The sequence below is a fragment of the Meleagris gallopavo genome, chromosome 28 (assembly GCF_905368555.1).
Source record: "Meleagris gallopavo chromosome 28, MGAL_WU_HG_1.1, whole genome shotgun sequence".
Lineage (NCBI taxonomy): Eukaryota > Metazoa > Chordata > Aves > Galliformes > Phasianidae > Meleagris > Meleagris gallopavo.
The window spans coordinates 1,797,991-1,805,085 of NC_139431.1; the positions used below are offsets into that span (position 1 = coordinate 1,797,991).

At 56.8% G+C, this 7,095-nt stretch overlaps 2 non-coding genes across 2 annotated transcripts; one reads left to right on the forward strand and one right to left on the reverse strand.

Annotated features, from left to right (window-relative positions):
• Window positions 1-6,584: 6,584 nt before the first annotated feature.
• On the forward strand, window positions 6,585-6,657 carry TRNAK-UUU (transfer RNA lysine (anticodon UUU)). The gene has a single exon. It is a non-coding gene; the product is annotated as a tRNA-Lys (tRNA).
• Window positions 6,658-6,938: 281 nt separating this feature from the next.
• Window positions 6,939-7,011, reverse strand: TRNAK-UUU (transfer RNA lysine (anticodon UUU)). Its single transcript has one exon. It is a non-coding gene; the product is annotated as a tRNA-Lys (tRNA).
• Window positions 7,012-7,095: the final 84 nt, after the last annotated feature.

Genomic DNA, 7,095 nt, shown 5'->3' on the forward strand with positions numbered 1-7,095 from the left:
GGGCTGCTCGGCCCCACAGCTGTGGGGCTGTTGCTGGGTTTCCCCGAAGACAAAATAAGACGGACAAAATAAGACAGCGAGTGGGGAAGGCAGCGGGGCCGACGTCTGGGGCTGACTCAACACGTAACCCTGCTGCCCACACGGGCTTTGCAGCTGCACGGGGCCCTACAAGCTCACCGCACGGCTTTGAGCTCCCTGGTAGCCATGGGAGCATCGCTGTGTTGGGAAAAACATGGCCTCCATCAGCAAAAACGTCGGGAACAGAAGGGAAGAGCGGCGAGAGAAGAGCGAAGGAGGAAGGAAGGGGTGTCTGCAACTCCTGCCTTGCCTCCCACTGGGTACTTATTTGGTTGGCATCACGCACGGGCAGTGAGGCAGAACCCCCCCAGCCTGCCTTGAGGGCTCTGCCCAGCACACACTGCTTTCTGCCCACCCCAAACCCCCAGGGACCCACGCGTAGCCCCAAACAGCTGCCACTCCCACTGCTATTCCCTCTGTGCCCACCTACCCAAGAGGCTTCAGGGAACAAGAAACACGGCCCAACCCTCCCAAACAAACCCAGCGAGTTCATCTGAGCCCCCCCCACATCCCCATCGAAGCCCACCAGCCCCAGGGAGGTGCTCAGAGCCGTCTGCTGTGCATTAGCAGGGATGCTGATACATCCCCAGGGCCCCCAGCATTGCACAGCCTCCAAACCCAGCGATTTTGCAGAACTCAGCTGCATGCAGAGAGACGGAAAAGCCCGACTTGAAACCACCTTTCTGGCCCTGACCACGATATCAAAACCGCAACGACCGCAGAGCAGAGAACCCAGAGATGGCTGCTCCTCCTGGCCAGGAATCACCCTTCAAGGAAGGATTACCTCCTCTTCCCTGCCCAGCAAAATAAATCGCGAAGTGGATGTTAAACAGAGAAGTGGAGTGAGCCCAAAACCCCTGGAGACGCTCAGCACTTGGCATCTCCGGAGCTGAGAGCCAGCTGGGTGTTTTCTTGCTCCATCCAGGGCTCATGAGACTCAGTGAGGGACAGACATGAGGTCTGCACGGCAGCCCAGGACATCCAAACTGCCCCCAGAGCCCTGAGCCACTTGGCCTTAAAGGGACCAGATGGCTGCTAATGAGCCCAGCCCAGGCTTTGCCTGCTGCAAACACGTTTCTTCCCCAAGACAGCAGGGACTCGACCCTCAGCGTGAGCCCCAGCATGAAGCTGGCTGCACACCTCGCTGAAATAAGCTTTGTTGAGCTGTCTAAATTGTAGGGAGTCAGACTGGAGGTGTTCCCTTTCCCCAGCACTTTGGCCCTGTTGGCAGCCAGGAAAACCAGAAATCCCAAAAGCTGGCAGCGCTGGGCAGCTGGAAGCTGAACAAAGCAAATCTGCTTGAAACCCCAAAGCGATAAAATAAACTTTTTTTTTTTTTTTTTTTCCTTTTCAATTTTTCGTTTGTGGCTGACAAAGCTGCAAATCCATCCTCATCTCCAAGAGAAGCACCCACAGCAGGCAAAGCAGCCCCAAAGCAGTGATCCCCATCCTAGGGCAGCAGGACCACGGCCATGCAAAGCCACACGAAGGAGCCCCAAACAGCTGCTCCACACTGGGGTTTGCCATGGGGCCGTTCCCACTGAATGCCTCCTCCACCCTGCAGTTATTAGAGAAAAAATTACATAGGGCTGAGAGCTGCGGATGAGGACTCAGCCAGGGGACTCCAGAGACAGAACTGAATTCCAGAGATGCAGACAAGCAGATTTTTTTTTTCTTCCTCTTTAGAATACCATTACTCATCATATAGGGATAATTTTCTGACTTTAAATTTCCTGGCTTTTGCCATGGTCACGTCAGCCTCGGGAGAGCGTTCGGCTGCGTCCCACCTTTCGGAGAAAAGCTTTGCAGTGCTGAGCTCCTCCAGCACGTGGAGCAGCCCAGGAGGGGAAAGCACTTGTCCTGGGAAACCCGCAGCCCTGTGGTGGTTTAACAGGATTTTCTACATATTTTGAAGCAGTCAAGGAGATTGCAGCCTTGTGGGGAACCACACGCAGACACCACATCCCTCGTGCTCCTGCCAGGAGCTGCAGCTCTTTGAGCTGTCACAGCAGCAGAGAAGAGGGACATTTCCCCATCCGAGTGCCCCAAACCCGCCTTTCCTCCAGTTCTGAGATACACAAGCGCTGTCTCCATCCCACACCTCCAACATCTGCAGCCCCCAGCTGTGCCCAGGGGTTCCCCACCTCCTTATACCTGCATCCCCCAAGCACTGGCTGATGCTTTTGGTCTCTGGAGCTCACGAGCTCTCTGCATTGCTCCCCTTGTCCCTGTACCCCAGGGACAATCCACGTCCTCGTGCAAAGAGCTGAGCATCAGGGTGGGAGGAGGGCGAGGAGATGGAGGTGCAGGGTGGACCACTGCTCTCTCACCCTCCCTCCCTTCCCCCTCACAAGCAGCTGCACGGGGAGCAGATCGAAATGGCTGAAGCATTTGGGAAGACATCAAACAGCTGAGGGTGAGGAAGCAAAGCGAGCCCTGGAGGAGCACTTTGCTGGGTGTGGGAGCTGGGGGATGGAGGTTATGCCTATCAAGGGGAGACAATCCCTGACCATTTATAATCCGGCAGAGGGAGGAGCAGCAGTGAGGAGGATAAAGCATCAAGCTTCACCTCTGGGGCTGCAGGTCCATCCATCCTGTGCTGCTCCCACTGCATGGGGCCAGGGCCACGTTCCCAGCATGTTACAAGCTGACAAATCTTCCAGGATGTCCAGGAGCTCCAGCAGCAAGGATGATCCCATGTCCAAAACCAGCCCCACGCAGCTCCTAAATGGGGCTGTGCCCCTCTCTGGCTCCAGCACTCCAGAGCACGCAGCTCCCAGCCCTTCCTGCACTGAAACTAACTCCGCTCTCAATTCTCTTCCCCTCCAAAATGGAAGTGGGAGCTGTGGGAGCTCCCAGCAAAGCAGTGACCAAGGGAAGCTCGCTGGCTTGGTCTCCCAGGTTTTGTTTTGACACAGCTGCAATGTGGGATTTTATTCCCAGGTTGGAGCTGCAGTTCCAGAAAGGGAACTTGCTCTAAAATCTGGTCACCTAAAACCGAAACCCCGAGCGCGTCATTCCTGGAGCCACACTCAGCACCACCAAAACACACCAATAACCAGCAAAACCGACCTGATTTCTCCCTAAAACTGATCCCAACGGATGCTTTGCAGTTGCTCCAATTGTTTTCCCGTGGAGCTCCATGTTCTCCCCATGCAGCTCTGCACACAGTTCTGCACACGCCGAGCCCAGCAAACGCCCTGAAAACAAACAACGCCATTTGCTCCCAACCTGTTGCCTTACAGCACGAGGAGTTTCTTCCTCTTTAGGCCCATGCATCTCCTATTAATAGCAGAGCAGAGCCCGGCGCAGTGCAAGCTCTCTGGAGGAGGCAGGATGTGAAGTGCTCCGATGCCAAATGCTCTTCAAGCATTTTGCTACGCATTTCCACTCCTGGGAGGAAATCCTGCCTGGGGAAGATGGGTCAGGCTCAGGATGGGAAAACCCCTGACCTGGGGCGGCTGAAGGAGGGAGCCCTGCCCAGGATCCAGCCCATGCCCAGGGACAGCAGAGGGGACGGCAGTGGGACGTCACAGCCTTGCAGTGAGGTATGACAGCCACACACCCACACAGGAATGCTGAACTTCGCCCAGCATCTGGTAGTAAAAGCACAGGGGACACAGGAAGGGACACAGCTGGGACGTTTCTGCAGAGCCACTCACCACTTCTGCCCTCTGCTCCCCAGCCCCAGGTGCATCCGTGTCACACCCAGGGCTGGGGTTTCTGAATCACTCAGTCCTCCCTCCTCCAGTGCCCAGCACCCAAACCCAGGGCCGGGTTCTGTCTGTGCTCAGCATCCGCAGGGGATGCTTGTGGTGTGGGTGCACGGCTTCTATGCAAATTTCAGCTTCCTCAGTTCCCTCCAAGCAGGGGTTGTTACATATATTTATACATATATCCACCCTGCATAGCCCACAGTGTAAAGCACAGCAGTTCCAGGCTCAGTGACCCTCACTGCCCTCACACTACCAGCCCAGCATCTCACTGGGAGGTGCTGGAAGCTGCAGCAGCCCCTGCTCTGCAAAGGGATCATGAGCTGCACGTTCAGTTCCTGCAGCCACAGGGTTCCCCACCATCCAGAGGACAAACAGCACTTTGGTTGTGCCACCTCCCGGCTCTCCCCATTGGGATGCCAGCAGATCCAGCCGTGTGATGGGAACCGGTTCCGTGCACCGCTCGGATTTACATCTCATGGGATTAAGACACAGCCATGCATGCCGGTCAGGCGCGCCCCGCTCCTCCCCAGCACCAAAGCGCACGGAAACGCCTGGCTCGGGATGGGGCGGTGGCTGCAGCCTCACCCCCAGGGTGCTGGCAGCGGCTGCACATCGCGGTGTGCATCCAGGCAACGCACAGCGTGCACTCACACTGCAGCACGCGAGGATGGAGAGGCGGCTCCTTGCTCCCGCAGCTCCGGCTTTCATATTTCAGGCCCCGTATTTCGGGTGGTGCTGCTGAAATGAGGTGGGGCTGCACCTGGTTGGGGGCTTTGAGATCTGAGCAGCCCGTTTCTCTCACCCCCATCGCACTCCTCGCCATGCTTACCCTCCCGATTTAGGAGGAAAAGATTGATTTTTCTGCTAGTTCACCCCAGCCCAGATCCTGTGAACAATTGCATTCGTGCTTGGCATATACACACGAATAGCTGCGGTTAAGTCAATACATCTCCTTTGCTTAGGGGCAATAGCTCACATTTCTCTGGAGTTTACTGTTAAATACACACATGAACATATCTGCAAGTTCAGGATCCGGGAGCAGAAAGCATCCAGGCTGCAGCAAGCCCGGCATCCTGAGAAGCACCTCCAGCCCCGTGTGCTGCCCAGAGCCCATGGCTGCACCGTGGGAAGGGCTGAGCCTGCCCTCCAGCCCTGCCTGTCCCCATCCCCATCCCCGTCCCCATCCTTTGGGGGGACACTTTGACATCACGACCGAGCACACGGAGCCCAGCGCTGCCTCCTCCCCACCACTCACACCTGGCAACTTCGCAATCCGATGGGCACCGTTCCATTGTTCTGCAACGCACCCCACACAACTCCTCCCCGCACGGCACACTTAAAGGACGGGACCCCAGCCCCGCTGCACCCCCCTCTTACCTCGCGGTCCTTCGGGCGCTGCCAGGAGCCGAACCGCCTCCCTGCAGCGCTGCACCGAACAGCGCGGATCAACGCCGCGAAGCGTTGAAAAACCCGGAGCGAGCAGCTAAAAATCTCGGGACCGGCCTCCTCCCGCCGACCCCCAAATCCCACCGCCCTCGTTTGCGTGCCTTCGGTTCCAGCGCTGCACCGCAGCCCTACCTGCTCCGAGCGGACCCGGCGGGCAGCGCGGGGCCGCGCCGCGGCGGCGGCGGCGGCTGCGGGCGGAGGGAGCGCGGCGGCGGCGGCGGCGGAGGCGGCGGACAATGGAGGGGCGCAGCGCGGCGCGGAGCGGCGCCATCTCCCGGCGGTCCGCAGTATTGCACGGAGCGGGGCCGGGGGCGGCCCCAGCGATGCGTTCAGCCCGACGGATGGAGGAGATGCGAGGCTCGCACTGCGCTCTTCTCCCCCCCCTTCCAATCCAAAAGCACCGTCTCCATTGGGTGCACATCTCAGAGAGGGGTGAGAGCACCCCGTAAGCCACGATGGATGGGGCTGAGAGTGGGTGGTGGGCGGCCCGCAGCGTCCCCAGCAAAGGGATCAGAGCACACAGGAGCATCTACACATGGTGGGTTGGTGTGAGAAGCATCGCGATCGGAGCTGTGGTTTGGGTTTGCCGGTAATTGGCACTCACTGTCAGTGCGTGTGGATTGGGGTTGGTGGTAGCACAGGATGACTACAGGCTCTGTTTCCTAGGAAATCTCAGTCGTGGAGTCATAGGGTTGAAGATCAGTCGGGCCAATCCCTCTTCTAGATCAGGTTGCCTGGAGTAGGAAATCCCAAGGATAAGGGAGGTTGTGTTGGGATTCGCCGTGCCACTTTGTGAGCGAAGCTGGGCCCTAATGGGGAAATCAAACTTTGCAAAACCGCACCCCCTGATGGCAATTGTCACCCACCTCAAGGACATGCCACATACAGGGCTGCTGGAGGAATCCCTCTAACTAAACGTGCCCCAGTATCCCCAGTCCTGGAACGGATCATTTCCTGCACTTCTTATCTTAGAGCTTTGCCTGATTCCGTTTGGAACAGCATAGATTTCTCAAAGGCTGCCATTCCTACAGCAGCAGTACTCTGTCCCACCTTTGGGTTATGCTACAGAAGAGGTGAAGGGCTGCGTGGGCAGCGCAGAGCATCGCCCCATATCCACCCCCAGAACCACTGCGCCTGCAGAAGGAATAAAGTGCAGCAGGAATCTGCTTTGATTTATTGCCCTGAATGCAAGAAGGCGAGAACGGTGAGGACAAGATGGAGGTGCAAAATGACAGCAGGGGCTTGGGGTGCAGGCAACAGAATGGTGCACAGCAAATTAGAAGCACGAACACAGCGGTGCCCTGCGTAGAGCCGTCTGGATGCACAGAGCGAGTTTCTCCAAGAGCCCGGATAGCTCAGTCGGTAGAGCATCAGACTTTTAATCTGAGGGTCCAGGGTTCAAGTCCCTGTTCGGGCGTATCAAATTTTCTCGTGCATTCCTTTTTCCTTTCGTTTCCTTTTCTGATTTTTTTTAGATTTCTTTATTTCTATTCCACAACTTCCAAAAAGTTCTCCTGGCCATTTCTCTCCTCAAAGTACTTTTAAAAATTGGGGTAGGAGCGGCAACGTCTACTGCTGGAGTCTCGGCTGCCCCCTTAGCAGCAAAGGCAAAAAAAAAAAAAAAAAAAAAAGGAAGAAAAAAAGAGAAGAAAAATCGGAAAGAATCCAAATCTGGCGGACAAAAGCAAAAATTCGATACGCCCGAACAGGGACTTGAACCCTGGACCCTCAGATTAAAAGTCTGATGCTCTACCGACTGAGCTATCCGGGCTCTGAAAGCGCAGTGCTGACGCCATTCCTATCAGCGTGTTGCCGAGTGAACGCAGCGCTACGCTGTACCAGGGGAGGAGCGGGG